Raw genomic sequence first — 21,840 nt, 5'->3', positions numbered from 1 at the left:
TCTATAACTTTACACTCCCTCGCACCTCATGCGTCTTACGCCTGTCTATTAGCACCTTCATTGGCGCCATTGCCACATGTATACTATCACATTTTGCATATAACTGGTCGAGGCACGCTCAACCAGGCCTCTTACTTTTCAAGTTTGATTAAAGCTGTTACACCCACTGATGACCACGAAGTCCTCTGGCTCGCCGTGAGTCTTTCCACGCAACAATCTGTTGTTATCGGTGCCTTGTATCGGCCTGGATCCTGTACGGACAACGACACCTGTCTGATTGAGTATCTTAGACCTGCACTAGACGTGGCCCGCACTCACGGCACTCACATAGTGCTAGCTGGGGATTTTAATGTCCATCACGAGACTTGGCTCTGCAGCAGCAAAACAACTGTAGCTGGAGAGGCCTTAGAAGAATTGTGTGCTGAGCATCAACTCCACAAGCATGTCTTGCAGCCGACTAGGGGTCTGTACACCCTGGACCTCATCCTCTCCAACATGCCCGTTCCTATCGACACCACTGTCAAAGCGCCACTTGGTCGCTCTGACCATGGGGTTGTTCTTGCCGACTTTTACCTCACCCCTGATGCTGAGCAAGCTACCTCCAGGACTGTCTGGCGCTACAATCAGGCAGACTGGGGGCGCTTGCGGGCCTTCTATCGCACTACTGACTAGTCCACCATTGTGACTGACGACCCTGAAGAGTCCTGCAGGAAGCTAAGTGACGTCATCTCCAGTGGCATGCAGAAATTTATCCCCGCCAAGCAGCTTGTTACCCGCCCAGCAGACCCCAAATGGTGGACTCCTGAGTGCACCACAGCATTGTACACTAAAGACAAGGCATGGAAGGCCTGGAGACACATTATTTTCAGCGAAGCCCACAAGGCTTGCTTCATGCGCTCAGTAGAAGATGCTATCCTCGCGAATGTGCGAGCTCGCACATCCTGGGAACTGAGAGTTCGTCGGAAACTGTCACGCGGAGGACTGAAAGACAAGCAATGGTGGTCGGTGCTCAAATCTGCTGCTGGCGCCAGTCATGGCTCGTCTATACCATGCTTGGTAGATGACGCTGGTCACCAACTCCGTATGAATGCTGCCAAAGCGAACTGCCTTGGTCGCTACTTCGCCAATAAATGTAGCCTTGGAGATGATGACTTGGGCCCGGGGATCTCCCTCATGTTCGCCAACCCGGGGTCACCCCACTTAGCCGAATCCACTTCCGCCTGCAAACAGTGAAACGCCTCCTGAACCAGCTCGACGTTGGCAAGGCGTCCGGCCCGGACAACATCCCTGCCCGAGTGCTCAAAGAGTGCTCCCATGAACTTGCATCGCCTCTTACGTCTCTCTTCGCCCTGTGCTTCCGTAAGGGGGTCCAGCCAGAGGCCTGGAAGAGTGCTGGAGTTGTGCCAGTCTACAAGAAGGGCAGCCTATCCAACCCTAAGAATTACCGCCCAGTCTCCCTCCTCCCCATCATCTCCAAAGTGATGGAGCGTATTGTGAACTGTCAAATTGTGAATCACCTTGAAAAACATCATCTCTTGTCAACCAAGCAGTACGGATTTCGCAGTGGCCTTGGAACAGCGGACCTACTAGCAGTGCTTGGGCATGATTGGTCGCTGGCAGCTGGTTCTGGTGGCTGTGCCCACGTCCTGGCTGTCGACATTGCTGGTGCGTTTGACCGCGTGTCGCACCCCGGCGTCCTACACAAAGCGGCCGCTCTCGGTATTGGCGGTAGCCTGCTGCAGTGGCTACGGGACTATTTGCGGAATCGCACACTAAGCGCAATCGTCAATGGACAGGAATCTGCTCAATTCCAGATTAAAGCTGGCGTACCCCAAGGCAGCATCCTGGGACCCACCTTATTCTTGATGTATGTCAACGATGCTGAGACCTGTCTTTCCCCATCAACACGAATGGGTGTGTACGCAGATGACACCACGCTGTACACCATCATACGATCCAGACATGACTCTGCTGGCAGTATTGCAGACATGCAATCTAGCCTGGATCGATTGAGTAGCTGGGGAGAACAATGGCGAATTCGCTTTGAGCCGACAAAGTCGCAGCTGCTGCATATTGGCCACCACCGCAACCCCTGGCCACTCCCAGACCTAACGTTCGGAGCCCATGATATTCCCTGTGGGGACGAGCTGAAGCTTCTGGGAGTGACCTTCGACAGCAAACTCACCTTCAGACGCCACCTCCGCAATGTTTCTCTTCGTGCCGTAGCCCGACTAGGATTTCTGCGTCGAGCATCAAGTTTCCTTGGTCGTGAAGGACGCTTGACAACGTACAGAGGCTTCGTACGCCCTGAACTCAAATACTCACCATTGACATGGATGGGCGCAGCCAACTCTCACCTGCAAAGTCTCGACCGAGTACAGCGGAAGGCCCTTGCTATCATTGGTCCTGACGCCTTGCTGCAGAGCCTAGCTGCCCGCCGCCAAGTGTACGCTCTCACGAACATGTACAAGCTAATGTGCCTTCAAGACCATCCAGATCTCTCTGCGCTCGTGCCGCCTCGCCAGGAAGCTAGCCTCGTCCCGCGGACAAGGTCGCAGCTCCGTGTCCGCCACCAGCATCAGCTACAAGCCGTGCTCCTCCCTACGGCCCCCAACTTTCTCCAGCGTTCGTTCCCATATGGTGTAGTGGATGAATGGAACAGGCTTCCGCAAGACATGTTTCCGGATCCGATGCCCCAGTTGAAGTCTCTCCAATCCTTCAAGACGAAGGTCCATCGCCACTTCCGTCAAAAGAATTGGCTCTGGGCTACGGACTCCCTGTGAGGCTATGCCACCTGTCAATGAGCAACTACCCTCGTCCATCATCTCTTTCTTGTTTTATATTTATTTCTCTTCTCATCTCTTTCTTGTTTTATTTTATTTCTCTTCTCATCTCTTTCTTGTTTTATTTCTCTTCTCATATCTTTCTTGAACTTAGAAGTTGCGACTTCGGCGGTAATAGTCATGAAGTTGATTGTTCCAACTAGGAACACACGCTTCTTGCCGAACTTGACACTTGACTGACTCACGACTGCCATCCGGAGCACACGAGGAGCACGTCGCACCTTCCACTCGGCAAACCTGCAAGAAAGCACCACTCCCTGCTCAATACACGGTGTTTCGGGAAATTCACCCCTCATCAGTTGAGCTTGAGTAGGCTGAGGAAGATTGTGCCTGAAAAGCACCACTTATATACTGCTCTCCAGGCCAAACCATCACCACGGATACAAACTTACAGAGACGCTTTGTTTCCAGCGCGACAAACACCTCGTGAAGCTCCAGGTAGCAGCGTGAGTCAGAGTCGCTCATGGAGTTGTGATAAACAGACGTTGAGAGCCAGTATAGCTATTCGCAACGCTGTCACCTCCAACAACTAGTCGCACGTCCGCGTGAGGGACAACAATACGAACTTAGAAGTTGCGACTTCGGCGGTAATAGTCATGAAGTTGATTGTTCCAACTAGGAACACACGCTTCTTGCCGAACTTGACACTTGACTGACTCTCAACGTCTGTTTATCACAACTCCATGAGCGACTCTGACTCACGCTGCTACCTGGAGCTTCACGAGGTGTTTGTCGCGCTGGAAACAAAGCGTCTCTGTAAGTTTGTATCCGTGGTGATGGTTTGGCCTGGAGAGCAGTATATAAGTGGTGCTTTTCAGGCACAATCTTCCTCAGCCTACTCAAGCTCAACTGATGAGGGGTGAATTTCCCGAAACACCGTGTATTGAGCAGGGAGTGGTGCTTTCTTGCAGGTTTGCCGAGTGGAAGGTGCGACGTGCTCCTCGTGTGCTCCGGATGGCAGTCGTGAGTCAGTCAAGTGTCAAGTTCGGCAAGAAGCGTGTGTTCCTAGTTGGAACAATCAACTTCATATCTCTTTCTTGTTTTATTTTATTTATTTATTTCTCTCTCTCTCTCCCTCCCTCTCTCTCTCTCTCTCTCTCTCTCTCTCTCTCTCTCTCTCTCTCTCTCCCTCCCCCTCCCCCCCCCTCTCTCTCTCTCTCTCTCTCTCTCTCTCTATCTATCTCTCTCTCTCTCTCTCTCTCTCTCCCTCTCTCTCTCCCTCCCTCTCCCCCCCCTCTCTCTCTCTCTCTCTCTCTCTCTCTCTCTCTTTCTCACTTGATCTCCCTCCCTCCCTAGGTGCATTCCTAACGATGCCTGGTCGTAGGCTATGATTCCGAGACCTCCGGTCGGATGAGCGTCGCCAACCACATCGGCACATCGCCCCTACTCCCCTTTGTCTTGTTGTCCAGGGTCATTTCAGTTGTCCTCTTACCCTGATTATTAGTAGGGCTGTGTTTTTTAGTAAAAAAAAAAAAAAAAAAAAAAAAACATGTTAATGATATCTTGAAAAGGTTGGTAAGAGCGTGCAGTGCACAGCATCCAGCGCGGCCTCTGGGGCTCCAAAGTTCGTGCCAGGAACGGATCGCACGCTGCCAGCACCTCCCATTCACTATGACAGTCTGGCAAACACTAAAACAAGTAGTCGACATGAGTGGCAAAGTGCTATGCAATTATTTATATTTTTACTGCAAAATATTACTTACAATGCACTATTCACAGGTGTTCATTGGACCTGCAGTCAAAATTTTATATGATTGTACATAACCATTGTAAGTGTAACACACACTCCTGAATGTGATAGATTTCACCCAGGAGAAATTCAAGACAACACTGACTGTGGAATACACTGGAATGCAGTTGTCATGTTATACAGGCTAGGAATGGGTTTTCGCCATCAAGTTCAACCACGTGACTACAGTAAATCAAGTGGCATTGCCACAGGTACTGAATGACCTGTAATCTCTGACATCTGATCTTCTGCAGGTATGGATACTAGCTGGGCTCTCTGACCGGTTACCTACGGCCAGTACTGTACTCTCTGAGTGGTCATCTACTGCCGACACTAACCGAGCTAAGCTCTCTGACCGGAGATCCACAGCTAACACTACCCGTACTGAGCTCTATGACCGGAGATCCACCGATAACCCTACCCGGACTGAGCTCTATGACCGGAGATCCACCACTACCACTACCCGGGCTGAGCTCTATGACCGGAGATCCACCGCTAACACTACCCGGGCTGAGCTCTATGACCGGAGATCCACCGCTAACACTAATCGGACTGAGCTCTCTTGTTTTTTGTTGCTGTTGATTTTTATTTTACTCGCAAGGCCAAACGGGCAATGGTACCAAACTCTATGGAAGCGAATTTCAAAGGGGAGAGAGCTACGGAGAGAGAGATAGAGAGATAGAGAGACAGAGAGACAGAGAGAGAGAGAGATAGAGAGAGAGGGAGAGGGAGAGAGAGAGAGAGAGAGAGAGAGAGAGAGAGAGAGAGAGAGAGAGAGAGAGAGAGAGAGAGAGGCAGAGGGAGAGGGGAAGGAGCGAGAGAAAGGGGGGTAGGGTTAGCGAGACACAGAGAGGGAAGCAGTGATGTTAGGGGCGTCGGAGGGTGGTGGGTGCATCAACGTGTGGTAGGGGGTAGCAGCGTCTCTGACGGGCAATCTATCGCCGCTACCACCCGGATTGGGATGTGGACCGGTGATCTTCTCCCTGTACTGAGAACAGAGTCAGCAACATGCAGTATAAAGGCCTATCACATGACGTGGATCATCAGTAGTGGTACAGTATTATGTTTTCTTGTCACCAGACGAACCTACACGACACGTGCGGACACCAGCTCGAAAATGTCATCATTGATACTCCACAACAGCTAGAAGTTGCTCCTGACAATCCCTGTTTCGGTCCACTATGATGTCGGGAACTCATAAGAAGAGTAGCAAATGTGGATTTAAACGTGTTGAACTAAATCATACTCGCAATTCCCCTCTGTATCACACACTCATTGTCTACCCACCGCACGATCATTTTTCGAGGCCTGTTACGTACTTTTCTTGTGCGGTTGGCAGCTTTCAAATGTGACATTAGACGTTATACGTCCAAAAACATTTTGTTGGTGGCCACTTATCAGAGTTATCTGCTACTTTGCACACCTCTTTCTCACCACGTCAGTATACCGTTTGCCGTGTGGATTTTCACGCAACCTATTCGGTCTTTCCTTCTCTTTGTGATGAGAGGGAAGGCCTCTTTTACGGGCAAAGCAAAGCACAACCATCACCATGTATCAGTACAGTGAGTAGTTAAACCCAACACGAATGAAAAATGTGGAATGGAATAAAAACAATAATATATATGTAAAAATTAAATAAATTAAAATTAAAATTCAATATCGAACACGAATAAAATAAAATAAAAATATGTAAAAAATAAACAGTATCGAACACGGAATTAATTCCGGAACTATCTACTCAACCAATTCATAATGCAATACCCGCACACTGCGTCAGTGATGGAACTCCGCTACCCGATCAACATGCAGAGACCACTCAATCACATGCTTATAAGCCGCTCTCCACAATGGCCAACTCCCTCATCGCATTAACTGGACGATGGTAGGCCGAACGTGCACCGCGAATGCACATTATGGCTGCCCTGAGCAAAGCGAAGGACAAGCGACACCGCACATAGGCCATTAGCTGGGCACACGGTCGATCGGCAGTTGCCAGCAATGCACACAACCGCTTAATGAATGCAGTACACTCCGGAGCACAACAACCCGCCGTGGTAAAGACTAGAGGGGTAAATGAACCACGGTCGACATTGTTGATACGCTCGGCATACTCACTCTTCTTGCGGCGCTCATGTTGCTTCAGAAGATCACTGACGGGCTTGCTCTTGTATGATGCTGCATCCGGGTGGAAGACCCGGACATCGAAGAACGCATTCTGAGCCCGGGTCCAGAACCCACGAGCTCGGAAATCAGCACGGGCGTCATTCGCGGTGTTTGTTGATGCCGATAAAAACACCTCGCCTGTGATCGGAGCAAGTACAGGCTCGACTGCCACATCTGAGCATACCTCCGTCAGAAGATCCGCCACGATATCTCTTACTTCATTGTGGCGAATTGTCGGGAAACCTCCGCGGGGGCAAATCATCGCATGCGTGGCGTCGAACGGCTCCCCACACACACAGCTCGCTGGTGTGTCCAAGAGAGACCAACCATAGCGGAGAGCTAGAGCGTCGCGGAAGTCTCCCTTGGACAGATGGTGACCATGGTCTGCCAGAGGCAATACCCCGAGCCAACTCGACACGCCTTTCGTGGATAAACTCTCCAGCCGGCGAGCCAGGGCAGGGGACGCACTGCTCTTGATCGTGACGAAATCATTCTGCTCCCTCTGACGACGGTCATGCGCTAGCCGTGTCTTCTCGCTTAGGGCTGCCTGGCGAACATCCTCCGTGGAGTTATGGGTGTATTGATCATTCTGGTGTACAATCTCCTCCACCTGAAGGGCGGTTACAGCTCTCGACGCAGGGAGCTCTGCCATACCCATTTGCTGAAAACACGGCAGGGCCATCCCCCCCCCCCCAGTCGACAGGGCAGGCGGAGAAGGTTCAATTCTTCTGGTAGGAAGGAATCACGGCCCGCTAGAGCAGGTAGAAGCTCCTCCGTGATCACCTTGTCAAGGTCGGTAAGGCAATGTGCAGGGAAAGGTACTGTACGCAATAGGTAGGTCCACCTACCACGTAAACCATGAGATATTGCAGCATAGGCAGCATGTGGCTCCGTTTTTGCAATCTCTGTAAGCTTCTTCAGCTCTTCCTTCCACTTCGCCACCCGTTGCTGCACACTTTCCGCGACCGCCTCTTCCGATCCAATCTCGGAGCCGAGATAACGCAAGCTCCCCGTGACAATCCGGATCCCTGTCTCGGCAAACACTTGGCGTGCTTCCTGCTCCAGCTCTGGCTTGACAAGGAGCTGGGTCTTTTCGGAGTTTGTGAAGTATCCGTATCGCCGTCCAATTGCCTGCAGCTCGTCCCACCACAACCGGATCTGTCTCAGCCTACCTGCTCCGCTGGAATCATCCGCATACCAGCTCTGCCGGACTGATGTGTGCTGCTCCTGGAGACGAGTGATGATCGGTATGGTGGCAACTGCGTAAAATCCTTCTCTTTGTGATTGGCCTGGCACTGGTGATAATGGAGTCGGGTAAATTCATAACAGCTCCTTTCTACACTACTCTGTTCGTGTTGATTTGTCACATGTGCTAGTTAGTTGAGCGTACACACATTTAGCCAGTATCGGCAACAATAATATAACAATAATAACGAACTATGAAGTTTCGACTTCGGCGGTAATAGTTATGAAGTTGATGGCTCCAACGAGGAACAAACGCTTCTTGCCGAACTTGATACTTGACTGACTCGCGACTCCCATGCCATTTTCAGGCAAAATCTTCCTCAGCCTGCTCAAGCTCAACTGATGACGGGTGAATTCCCCGAAACACTGTGTATTGAGCAGGGAGTGGCGCTTTCTTGCAGGTTTTCCGAGTCGAAGGTTCGTTGGACTTCTCGTGTGCTCTGCATGGCAGTCGTGAGTCAGTCAAGTGTCAAGTAAAGTCGTCGGAATAATTTCGAAAAGCCAGATTAAAACCAGGTCCAAACTTCTGGGCCAGCTTAGCGGCTCCGCACAATTGACACTTTGAAAAATACGCTGCAGGACTTTGTAGCCTACCGTGGCGAGGAGCAGGTTGCGACAAGCAGCAACGTTTCTCGCCTCATGGCCGTACATATGCATGATTGTGCATGTTCATGATGACTTGAAGCGGGTACTGCATAATTATGCCTTTCACTGTACAGCATATCCAGTGCGGCCGTAGCTGCTCTGAATCCGTGCCAGGAACGGATCGTACGCTGAGAACACCACGCACCCCTGAACTTACTTGACAGTCTAGACAGGCTTGTGAGTGGTGAACACTACGACGAGCAGTCAGTTTCCGTGACAAAGCACTATGCCTTTGTCTTTTACTAGTACATGATTGTACACAATCATATGCGTACATGTGCCGGTACGTGTACAGTTTAGGCTGCGTTTACACGGAGACGAAACGACACGAAACGGAACGACAGGGAACGAAAACGGGCTGGCCTCGATTCGTTGTCAAACCGTTTACACGAGTACGCAAATCGTTTTGAACCATTCACACGAAAACGGAAAACGGGCTATCAGGCTGGAGTTAGCACGTGCTGGCTTGGCGCAAGGGCAGGAAGTAACACGTTAGTTGGAGTTGGTACGTGCTGGTGGTCGCAAAGGTCAGGTATTTCCCGCGAAATGTAGTCCCGTGCGGAATGGTTTCCATGACTGCGCTCCGTTTCCTATCGTTTTCACTTTTTTCACCGTTTACACGAGAAGGAAACCGTTTTGAAAACGTTTTGAAAAAGTTTCAAAACATTTTGAAGTGCGTTTCAATTTCGTTCCGTTTAAGTATCGTTTTCGGGCGTTGTCGTGTAAACGATAGTAGTAAACGCAACGATTTCGTTCCGTTTAGGTCCTATTTCGTTGTCGTGTAAACGCAAATCGTTTTCAATCGTTGTCGTGTAAACGCAGCCTTAAACACGAGTACATGTACACTGTCGCTGTATGCACTACTAGTATCTGATCATTCAGTCACAAGGCACTACACTACTACTACTACTACTACTAGTATTACATAACATCTACATAAACATGACACACACTCTTGATGTGCTAGATTTCAACCACGGCATAGCCAAGACATCGCTGACTTTTGAATCCAGTTGTCATTTTACACAATGCTGGTAATGGGCTAATATTAATAATATTATTATTATTATAGACAACACCTCATGGCATGAGAAGAAAATCAGCCAGTACGGGAGATGTGGGTGTTAACCAACCATGGTGAATAAAAGAAGAAAAGTAATGGTCAAGACGGAGAAGCATGGGAGGGACAGGTGATGGTGAATCTAGTGAGCAGATTTAAATGCGTCCAGGGTACTGGCATTGCGCGTAGTAGCGGGCAGCGCAAGCCAAGCAGAGTAAGCAACAAAGAGTGGAGAGCGTACAAGGGAGGACGTTTTAGCCAAGGGGAGGGCAACAGAGCATCTTGTCTGGGAGCCATCTGTGATTCGGAACCAGTTATACACGTTAAGATGAGGAGGATGTAGAGCTAGTTTAAATTTGTGAGCAAAAGTGCAAATTAATTTTTGACGGTGGGTCGACAGTGGGCAAGCATTTGCAAGGACATACAGGGAAGCAGAAGGGTAGAGAGGGGGTAGACTAAATAGGATACGAAGAAGTTTTCTATGGTGGATTTCGAGATGCTCAGCGAGAACCGAGGACAAGCCACACCAGCTAACAGCAGCGTACATGAAAAGAGGCAGGATGTACAGTTTGTAAAACAAAATTTTACATTTGAAAGGAAGATGGAAACAATGGGGACGTATAACACCTAGGGCAGAGCTTGAACGGCTGCAAAGAGCATCAATATGGAAAGACCAAGAGAGACGATCATCAAGCATTATTCCCAGGTGTTTATGGTTGGAAACAACCTTTATGGGTTCTGGGAAATCAGGATGGTGTAAAAGTGACATGGATGAGATTGGGGGAAGGAACATTATTTCGGTTTTAGTCAGGTTGGGTCTAAGTCGCCATGTTTGCATCCAGCGTAGGACACTGCATATCTGAGCCGACACTCGAGGTACAAGAGCCGCTGAGGACGAGGATGCTGACAGTAGGGTTGTATCATCAGCAAATAACGAGACACCTGGGTCTATAGAGGGTAAATCATTTACGTATGCTACGACCAAAAGAGGTCCAAGTATGGAGCCTTGGGGAACTCCAGAAGACACTGGTAGAGGATCAGAGTTGATGGAGAGGGCAGAAACAAACTGGGATCGGCTACTCAGATAGGACTCCAGCCAGGACAGAGCAGGGCCAGACACACCAAAGACAATATGTAGCTTGGCAAGGAGGCCACGATGCCAGACAGTATCAAAGGCCTTTGCCAAGTCAAAGAAACAGAGAGCAATATGGTGTCGAGCATCACGAAGGGTGGCAATGTCTTGTACTAGACGAGCTAGTTGGTCAGAGGTTGAGTCGTTGCGCCGAAAGCCAGATTGGGAAGGGCTAAGGCATGGTGAAATGTGGCAATACAACTGGTCGTAAAATACCTTTTCACATACTTTTGAAAGGGAGCAGAGAAGAGATATTGGACGATAGTTTGAGGCTTGTGATCGGGAGCCTTTACACTTGTAGATGGGCGTGACCTTAGCGATCTTCCAACGATCAGGAAATACGCCGGAGGAGTAGGAAAGGTTGAATATAAGGCACAGTGGGTACGCCAGAGATGGAGCCAGAACTTTGAGAACTTCATTTGGTAGGGCATCAGGACCAGGGCTTTTGTTGCTTTTTAGTCTTTTTAGGTAGGTGCGAACAGATGATGTGGTGGTATGTATAGAGCGCAGATCAGAAGACACAGTCGCAGAACGTTGCAGAGGTGGTAGTGGAGAGGAATGGTCGTCTGGAATACCAGCTGATGTGAATTGCGTATTGAGAGTATTAGCTATAGACTTGGGGTCAGTCACCATCGAACCATTGGAAGCTAATAACGGTGGTATGTCTTGACGTGTACTAGTTGTCCTTTGAGTGCGAACAAAGGTATACAGGTTAGGCCTGGAAGAGGGGTGAGATAGGGTGGTAGTGAGCGAACGTAAATATGCTCGATACTTAGAACGTGACAATGACTTCACCAGATTGCGCTGTTTTTTGTATAAAGAAATATTAGCATAGGTGGAGTACTTCTTACTTAAGCTATAGTAGTCGTATTTGAGTTTAATTGCACCTTGGAGATCTTTGTCGAGCCAAGGGATCTTGGGGTTACGGCTGGACTGACGAGGGTGGTGGCTGCCATGTTTGGGTGTAGCGGGTCTTGCTCCGTATTGTGGCACATAGAAGGAGAGCACGTCATCAAGAACTGTGGTGAACTTCTCCACAGCTTCATCAACAGTAGTGGAGGTGAATAAAAGATGCCAGTCACAGGCAAAAAGTGCAGAGTTGATGATTGACCAAGTGGAGGGTGTAACCTTGCGGAAGGCATGTCGCGGAGGGGTAGGAGTCTGAGAGCAGTTGTAAGAGGTGTTAGCAGTGGCAATGTTGTAGGCTAGCGTTGTAATGACTTGCAAATGATCCGATGCAGCAAGCGGGGCAGCATCGTCAACAGAGCGTACAGAGAGGGGGCGGTTCGTAGCAAGCAAGTCCAGACAGGACAGTCTTCCATTCGGAGCGACACGGGTGGGGAAATTGACAAGCTGCTGGAGGCCAAAGCTAGAGAACACGTGTGATAGCTCCGTACCAGCACGCGATGTGGTGTCACCACTCCACCAGTCAGAATTGTGGGCATTGTAGTCACCGGTAAGAAAAACATCAAATAAAGAGAGGTCCAAGGAACACAGCGTGTCGGTAAGTATGTCGCAAAAGGAGGTGATATCAAGAAGGGATTGTGAAGGGGGGCGGTAATGACAGCAAATGAGTAGCGGATTGGCCCGGAGACCTGCCGGTGCACCAAGCTCAAGCCATAAGGCCTCGCTTTGGGGAGAATCAAGGTCATGGCGACGGGTGCAATGTGGAAATGTCCCATCACGTATGAGAATGGCCACGCCACCATATCCACGTAGGTTTGATCTCAGGTTCTTATGTGTAGATCTGTCTTTACGGAAGCATGTGTAGCCTGGAACACTGAATGAAAGTGACGGGCTTAGCCAGGTTTCTGTTAAACATATTATGGTGGGCTTGTTGGCCTGACATATTGCGTACAATTCCGGAAGTTTGTTTGTTACAGAGCGACAGTTGATAGTTACAATGTTAATAGAATGTGCGTGGTCCGGGAGAAACGGGAAAGCATGAGCGCTCAACGGGGTGAAGACCGACATTAGTTTGTGGTAGGGGGCGTCGTGGAGCTGCTGTTGATTAGGAGTTTTAGTAGTTTGTCGTCCAGAATCAGGAAGGAATGGTGGTGCAAGTGGAATATGACCACTAGATATAGAAGAATATGTAACGCAATGAGGGGAAGGGTGTGATGAACTTGCGTGGGGCACAAAGGGTTGGGCAAGAGGATTTAGCTGTTGGCTAGGTGACCGAGGACCCATCACTTGCTAGCGGAGTCGGCATAGCGCCATTTGCGGACGGTGTGCGCAATGGTGTCGGGCCAGAATTCCTTGTCAAGCAGCGTTTGCTCAAACTCTTCCGCGACAGAAACGCGTGCATAGCAGGTACCAAAGTATTGGGTTTCGGCAATTGTGCATGCGTATACATCAACGCCCCTATCAGCGCACCAGGTGACAATGGACTGTGCCTTACTTCCAGGGCTAACATTCCCCACAAAGAAGGCACATCGCTTGGGAAGATGTGTGCCAGTGAGTGTGTTGGGGTTGGGGTTTTCTGTGGCCATTTTTCTGTAGACAGACACAACTTCGGATTTTGTTGCCCGGGCAATGGGATCGCTGTGGGCCGCTGATTTATTGCTCCTTCGCCGCTGTTCTTGCCAGTTGTTCTGATGGGGATCGCCTTCTGTGCTCCCAGCAGCACCCTGAGTACATGTGGGCTGTACTGGTGCACCACCGGCGCCTGCTGTTGTAAGTGCGCCCCCAGTTGTTGCATTTCTACCAGTGTGTACGGGTATGTTCCTGCGTTCCATGTGGTTGGTGTTAGGTACGGTGGCCCTGCTAGTGCTAGTTGACCTGCTGTGTAGAGTGCGTGCATCCTCTTCTGGCTGTGTGCTATTCGTACTCACTGTACGAGTACAACGGGATTGCATGTCTGGAGTGTCGCAGTGTACGGGCTTGGATGAACCATTGTACTGCTGCTGGTGAAGCTGTTGCACTTCCCCCTTCAGCTCCGAAATTTCCAGCTTCAAGGACAAAATTATGCTATCCCTGTCCTCCCTCATGGAGGCAATCTCCCCCGCCAAGGCCTGGATAGTGTTAGCAAGGCTATCTAGCTTAGAGTCATTAATCCACGACGTACCGGTGTCAGTGACGGGCTTCCCTCCAACGCCGTGCTTCCGCAGTGCCTGCACCAGCTCTGGCCGGGCGAGGCTCGAAGGGGAGTCCAGGGACTTGCGTTCAGCGATGGCGATTAGTTCCTGGTACCCGATCAGGGCAAGATCAAGGTTCTGGTCCAGGGACATTCTTAGTTTCAGCAAGGACAAAGGTAGAAGGGTAAAACTGCTGCGGGGGGCTCCCGGAAAGCTGTTCCGAGGAGCACCAAAAACGTCAACCACCCCCTGCGATTCGAAAAAATATATATAATAATAATATGTTTTTACATTGCATGAATAAAGTACACAAATGTCGGTTCAGCTAGTTTTATTGATTGCGGTTATCAAAAATAATATGGTAAACAACTTGAATCCATATTTTTTCCCTGCACCATTTCTTCATATTTTCATCGTTTTATTGCACATCGTCTCCACCGTTTTTACATTGCATGAATAATAATTGCAATTTCAAATTTGGACTTCACGGAGAATTTCACAAAGTGTTAGGAAATTAGAGGCCACATGCCACGTACTGCTCTATTCTCTCCGAAACTCAACACTTGCAAGCCAGATATGAAAGAAAGAAAAAATCATCAGTCACACCACCGGGACTCGAACCAGGGACCTTGCTATTCGCGTGCAATGCTCTAACCAACTGAGCTACAGTATGACTCTTATCAACAGTGATGGTAAATCTATCCTTCTTCGATCAATCAATATCTGGCTTGCATCATACTGGCAACTCACAGTGACTCAGAAGGATAGATTTACCATCAATGTGGATAAGAGTCATACTGTAGCTCAGTTGGTTAGAGCATTGCTCGCGAATAGCAAGGTCCCTGGTTCGAGTCCCGGTGGTGTGACTGATGATTTTTTCTTTCTTTCATATCTGGCTTGCAAGTGTTGAGTTTCGGAGAGAAAAGAGCAGTACGTGGCATGTGGCCTCTAATTTCCTAATAATAATAACAATAATACCACAGCACGCGTACAAAGGCCAAAGAACAATGCATGAGAATACTTCACTAGTTTGAGTGAAAGAGACAAAGGGGAAAATGAGAATACACTGAAATTAAGCCAAGTCCGCTTCTGTCTCCATGGATCCAGTCAACAACAATAAAAAATGGGCTACCGCTGCAAAACATCTCGCTACAGTCTGGAAGGCTACAGGTACTGAACGGACTGTACTCTCTGATCAATGTTCTGCCCTTACGGATAGTCTCCTGGCGAGCTGCGGGCCAAACTGGACTCTCTGAGTGGTCACCGACTGCCGGTACCTCCCCCGCCGGGTTAGGCTGCGTTTACACGGAGACGAAACGAAACGAAACGGAACGAAACGGAAACAAAACGGGCTGGCCTCGAATCGTTTTCAAACCTTTTACACGAGAACGGCAAATCGTTTTGAACCGTTCACACGAAAATGGAAAACGGGCGATCAGGCTGGAGTTAGCACGGGCTGGCCATGCGCAAGGGCAGGAAGTAACACGTTAGTTGGAGTTGGTACATGCTGGTGGTATTTCCCGCGAAATATAGTCCCGCGCGGAATGGTTTCCATGACCGCGCTCCGTTTCCAATCGTTTTCACTGTTTTCACCGTTTACACGAGAACGAAAAGGTTTTGAAAAAGTTTTGAAAACGTTTCAAAACACTTTGAAGTGCGTTTTCATTTCGTTCCGTTTAGGTATCGTTTTCGGGCGTTGTCGTGTAAACGATAGTAGTAAACGCAACGATTTCGTTCCGTTTAGGTCCTACTTCGTTGTCGTGTAAACGCAAATCGTTTTCAATTGTTGTCGTGTAAACGCAGCCTTAACTGCCCGGTCATAAACTGCCGGCACTAACCGAACTGGGCTCTCTGGCCCTTGAGCCATCGATGGTAAATCCCGGACTGGGCTCTGTGCCCGGTAATCTTTTGCCGATACTGAGAACAGTCTCAATAACATGCAGCATAAGGGTATCTCTATCACAACCTGTGGATCATCATTACAGTTTTCATTCACTCATCACAGTCCTGAGAAAGGGATATACCATTTCCTCTAACCCCAAACCGATCGTCAGGCATTGGTCTTGGTATGATCATAGTATCACTATTTATTAGATAGGAATACATACATTATATGACATGCACATGTACTTGACTTGTTACACCAGCCTCACCTTCTATCCTATTTTACATGCACTACTTATACTATACTATGCGCTGTATTCATGTATTGTTCCCACACACTTTCGAGGTTGACGTTAGATAGCACACTGGAGACCTTTTGATGCATTTCACTTTCAGCCGCCCTTTTAGTTATCTACACTAACAGCTGTACATACATCCTAATGCTCCTTTCAACAGCTGTCCTCCTGGTATTATTGCACACCTATATGTACATGTATACGATGTATTGTACACCCTTCTATTCAGTTCTTCCTCTAAACGTATTCCTCTTGCACAGGTGCCATGTCCCGACCTTTCCCATTCTTCTGCCCACACAATCATGTACCTTGTAGTTTGACCTTTCTTCTTACATCTCTCTGCTCTACGTATCCCCTGATCACAGGCTAGCTTACTTAGTCACCCTATAAAAGCTACTGCCTTTCTAGTTTCCTACGGATTAGTTTCTTGCCGATTAAGACCAGTTCTCCGCAGATCAGTTCCCTGTGGATTAGTTTCATGCTAGACTACATTGTAATACCTGAGAATTCTTTCTCTCTCTCTCTGAATAGGTGTGCAATTCTGTATGATAACCATTAACCATTACTGTACCCTCGTGCTCTGCCGACTGAGTGAAACCGGGACTTAACAGGCAAGCGACCTAGTCTTTTTTTTTTCAGCTCGTAGATTCTCGTTCTTGGAGAGCCCAGTCGGCATCAGGCCGGTCTGGAGCAGTGGAGGTGGATATATCTCAGCAGTAGTAGTAGTAGTAGTGGTAGGGCAGTGTAGTGGTGGTAGGTTCGCCATCAACGGCGATTAGAGACAATACCAGAAAACTCAAAAACAAAATATGTCGAAGGAGAAACCGAGACGAAGATCGAGCTCCCTTCCGCGTGGCTCCAACAAACGAGGCTGAGGTGTTCTCTCGATGGATTCCTCACCCGAGGGTTCCGCTAAGACCAACAAGAGGCTGTCCTCAGCGGAGGAGGCCGCAGAGTTTGTCTCAAGTGACACCGGCACGGATCCCTCGAATCCCTGAGAAAAGACTCCCAGCTTGAAAATTCTCCGCTGGGAGAAAATTCTCAATTTGAAAATTCCCGGCTGCGGGAACTTGTGCGGGATGAGGTCGTGAAAGCCCTTCCATCGTGTATTTCCTATCTCCGAGATGCTGTTGTGGCGGAGGTAACGGCAGCATTGCAGCCCCAGCTCCAGCGTCTCATAGAGAGGCTGCTGGTCAAGCTCAGTCCTACACCCAGTGATGCTGCGACTCAGTCCAGTCGTCAGCCAGTTTCTGTCACTGAGCAGCAGCAATCTGTCCTGGATGCACCAACATTTGCCTCAGTGGTCACTCAGAACTCTGCGGACATGACTAAACAGCCCTGCAAATTACTGCTGCAGCAGCCGGCTGCAGAAATCCCAGCAAACCCAAGGCCACCTGAGCCACGGCAGATTGAAGACCTGGTCCAGGCTGCCAGAGAGGCAGCTACATCCCCATCGACAACACCTGTTCCGGAGGAGCGGTGGCAGGATATATGTGCTCCTCGCAGGAAAGTCGTTCTGTATGTTGGAGGGCTGTCACCAACAGTGACAGAAGAACGACTCCGTGGGTACGTGACACGGAATGCCAACAACCCAGCTGTTATTGTCGTCTACAAGTGTCAAATACAAAGTGCGAAACCTGAGAAGTCGACCGCATTCGCTCGGCTCACTGTGAGCGCACCCACAGCTGCGGTGCTGCTTTCTAAGGGTTTCTGGCGGGGTCGAGCATACTGTCGTCGCTGGGTGTTCAATGCTCCAGAATCCAAGGCCTCCCAAACTCCTGTCAGCAAGGACAAGGGCAGGACGACTAATGATGCGTCCACAGACACTGAACTTAGTTCCCAATGATAGCGGCGGGAAATCGTTCACCACAAGTCATGAGCCAGGCTATGCTTGCCGTATCCTTTTTCAATATATGTAGTCTATAGAGAAAAGTCGGCGAAGGGCAACAGTACCTTGCTGTGCGTGGAATCCATGTCCTCGGCCTGGCTGAAACTTGGCTGAAGCCATGCATTAGCGACGGCGAGATTTCGATTCCGAATTACAAGCTGTTCCGAAAGGACCGTTATCGTCAACATGGAGGAGGCGTCGCTGTGTACTGTCATGATTCTGTTCATGCCAGAAGGCGCACGGACCTGGAGTGTCCAGAGCTAGAGATGATGTGGATCGAAATTACAAGTAATAGGCGAACCACTGTTCTCGGGTGTACATATTGCCCACCAAACAAACCTGTATCGTACTGGGTTGGCTTTGCGAATAACATTGAGCAAGCTTGTCAAGGACGGCAACATTCCACAGTACTCGTTGGTGACTTTAACGTGGATTTCAGCATGCCTGGTAATGCTGCCGACCCTCTTCAGCATATTCTGATGAGATTTGATCTGAAGAATTACGTATCCTCTGCAACACGAGTGACAGCACATTCCCAGACCATTCTCGACCTTTTCCTCTCAACAACAGCTATAAGTGGAATATGTGAAATAATTTACCTCGATATAAGTGATCACTATGCCATACTCGCTCATCTACCGATTCCGTCTAAACCTGCTCGCAAGAAAACATCAACTGTCACGGGTCGTCGTCTCCATCAGATTGACTGGGGCTGCTTTCAAACTGATTTACATGGCATACTGTCTGTCGGCTTCGATGATCAAGATGTTGACTCCATGACAACTTCCTTTAACAATGCTATTCTCTCCACCCTTGACCAACATGCACCCATCACCACCCGCCGCCGTGCAGACCGGCGTCCATGTCCCTGGCTGACTCGCGAGCAGGTTGAGTGTGTCCGGAACCGAAACAGACTGCACCGCCGTCTAATGCAAGAGAGAGCAAACTAGGCACTCCAGCAGGAGCACCGAGCTGCAGGTGCCGAGGCCAGAAAGCTAGATAGACAGTTGAAGAATGCTTACTTTATGGATAAACTAGGCACTCCAGCAGGAGCACCGAGCTGCAGGTGCCAAGGCCAGAAAGCTAGATAGACAGTTGAAGAATGCTTACTTTATGCTGAACGAGTGCGAGAGGTGGAGATGTCGGGTTTCAATCCACTTGTCCTGGCAACATCTGGTGGTATGGGTCGTGCTGCTGCTGCGTTTTATCGGCGGCTAGTTGTCCTTATGGAGGAGCGTGGATCGTTTGTGTATCATACCCATATCTCGCTTATCGGGAGCCGTCTGGCCTTTGCTTCATTGCATTTTAATATCATGTGTCTCCGGGGGGCCCATTCACCATTTCCCTGACATAGGGGGATGGATGACGCCTCTCCAGATGTTCCTGTTGCCTAAGCCCGCCTTGTTCGCAACTAGCTAACACGGGTAACGGATACCGACTGATCAACAGAGACTATCTTAAAATGGAGTTGTCATTGTGTGCAGATTGTAAAGTTTCTCTTTCTTTTTAATAAATTTTAGTTTTTTTTTGCTTTGCAGTTGTTCCCGCGGTCAAGCCAGTGAAATCATGTTCTGTGATTGCCTGTATAAAGCGGGATTCACAGAAACCTTTTTGTGATGCGATACGCCATGCGACAGGCGCGAAACCGGGAAAACCCCAAACCGCTGCCATGCCGCACCCCACGCAACTGCCGCAACTGGGCCATCGCAGGCCATCGCAGAAGTTGAGCTTGGCTCAACTTTTGCGATGCGATGCGATGCGACAAGCGATTAGGCGTACGATTTTGACCTTTTCTACAGCAAAGTTGTACAAAGGTTCAAGAGTTGCCTATAAATTTGTACAAGTTGTATCAAACCGCGCGAATATCATGGTGACGTAGCCAAATCAGCAAGATGTTGTCGCATCACTGACTTGTTGTTGTAGAAGTTTATTTAACGTCGCACCACAAACAGGCGATTTCGCCTCCTTTGATACATGTGGACGACAGAAGGAATGAGAGAGAGGGGGGACAGAAGTATGGAGAGAGGAAGGGTAGAAATAAATAAGCAATCAACCTCAGGGCTACACCAAAGCAAAAAAGGGAATGGGAACATAATATATACAAAATAGCTTCATACATATATTATTGCAAAAACACGTTTACTATTCGTCAGTCCGCTATACCACAGAAACACACAAGCCGAAAAGCATTTAAACGGAGCCATGATGCGCTTTTAGCAGGGCACAGAACTGAAGGTAGTTGGGCTCGGAACGGAGATCAGGCGGGAGCTGGTTCCACAGGACTGCGCCGATGAACTGCATGGTCGCTCGACCCGCAGGACCGGGCCAGAATGGTACTCGAACGAGGTGATGTGCTACTCCCCGAGTGCGGTCACCAGTAACTCTCACGAAGAAGCAGGTTGTTGTTGTTGTTTATTTATTTTACATCGCATGGCAAACGGGCAGTTCTGCCCAATATTATGAAAGCGATGACAACCAGTAAGAAGAGTCAGAAATGAAGAGAAAAAAAGAAAAAAAATACGAAAACGGAAGTAGCAATGAGGGGATGCAGGGTCAAGACGAGCAGAAAAAATGGATCTCAAATTTACAAGTCGGGTCATCGTAGCATGATTCTATCGAGTCTCATCAGCAGGTTACGAAAGCCATTACATTTAACCGAAGTAGAATACGCGTAGCATGCGTTTGAATTCACGGACAGATACTTTGGACTTCATACAGTCTGCCCGGCCATTCCAGAGTTGGCAGCTGGCTAGAAGCGGTCGGCATGCGCAAAAAACACTGTGGGCCAGGGGGAGGGGAAGGTCGCGTCCCAATTGACCTCGAGTGGTCATGCCTGTCGGCGGGCCTTGCAATACAATTCGGGACGACAACAGCTCACTGACGATTCCAGAACGGATTCTAAATGTCAGGAGTCGGAGCTTGCATTCCCCTCGTTCCAGCACTGGGCAGACACCCAGCTTGGTGTACAGGGGAAGAGTGTGGGCCAATGGGTGCTCATCGGCCACGCAACGGATGCAACGTATATCCAGTTTGGCTACTGTGTCCCGCTGCTCAGCGGGCAGTCCTGGTGAAGAGGGAGCTAGCTCGGGAGAACAAACAACGACGGACAAAGATGAGGAGCTTAATGTTAAACATGTCCTCCAGGGTGGTGAGGCGGAGCTGTTCAAAGATCGGGCTCGTGCGCGACCACGGTGGCAGACCGAAGAAGCCGCGGATAGCGCACTTCGTTAGACGTGTGAGGGGCTCCATGTTGCCAATTTGAAGTGACGGATAAAAGGCGTTGGAAGCGTACGACAACCTACCCTGGATCATCGACCTGTAAAACAGGATCTTTGACGCCAGGGTGAGGCTTCGGCGGCTCCGCCACAGCGCACCTACTGACTTCCGCACCTGCTGGATTGTGTGATTGACGTGAGGCTCCCAGGAGAGCTGCCCATCTACCATTAAGCCCAAGTACCGCGCTTGTTCCACAACTGCAAGGGCTGCATTCCCACAGCGAATTCGAATGTTATCTGTGTCAGGGGCTGGGCCTCGTGGGGTAATCAACAGAGCTTGCGTTTTCTTTTGGTTCAGCATTAGTCCGTGGTCCTCCAACCACTGCGACTGGCCAGTGATGGCTGTGCTAAGGGAAGAGCACACTTGTTCGCAACTGCCCGAGGCTTCAATTGCAATGTCGTCTGCTGACTTCTTCTGTGAATGGTATTTTGCGAGTTCGCATCGCACGCGTCCGTCGCAGATCGCGTCGCATCGCGTGTCGCATCGCAAAAAAAGCTTTTGTGAATCCCGCTTAAGAGACTTTAACAAAATAAATAAAATATATAAAAAATTAACAAGCCATTAGGCCCTCCCTGCCATGCACTAACAAGCCATTAGGCCCT

This window comes from Sycon ciliatum, chromosome 9 (assembly GCF_964019385.1).
Source record: "Sycon ciliatum chromosome 9, ocSycCili1.1, whole genome shotgun sequence".
Classification (NCBI taxonomy): Eukaryota; Metazoa; Porifera; class Calcarea; order Leucosolenida; family Sycettidae; genus Sycon; species Sycon ciliatum.
This window is presented reverse-complemented; position numbering follows the sequence as displayed.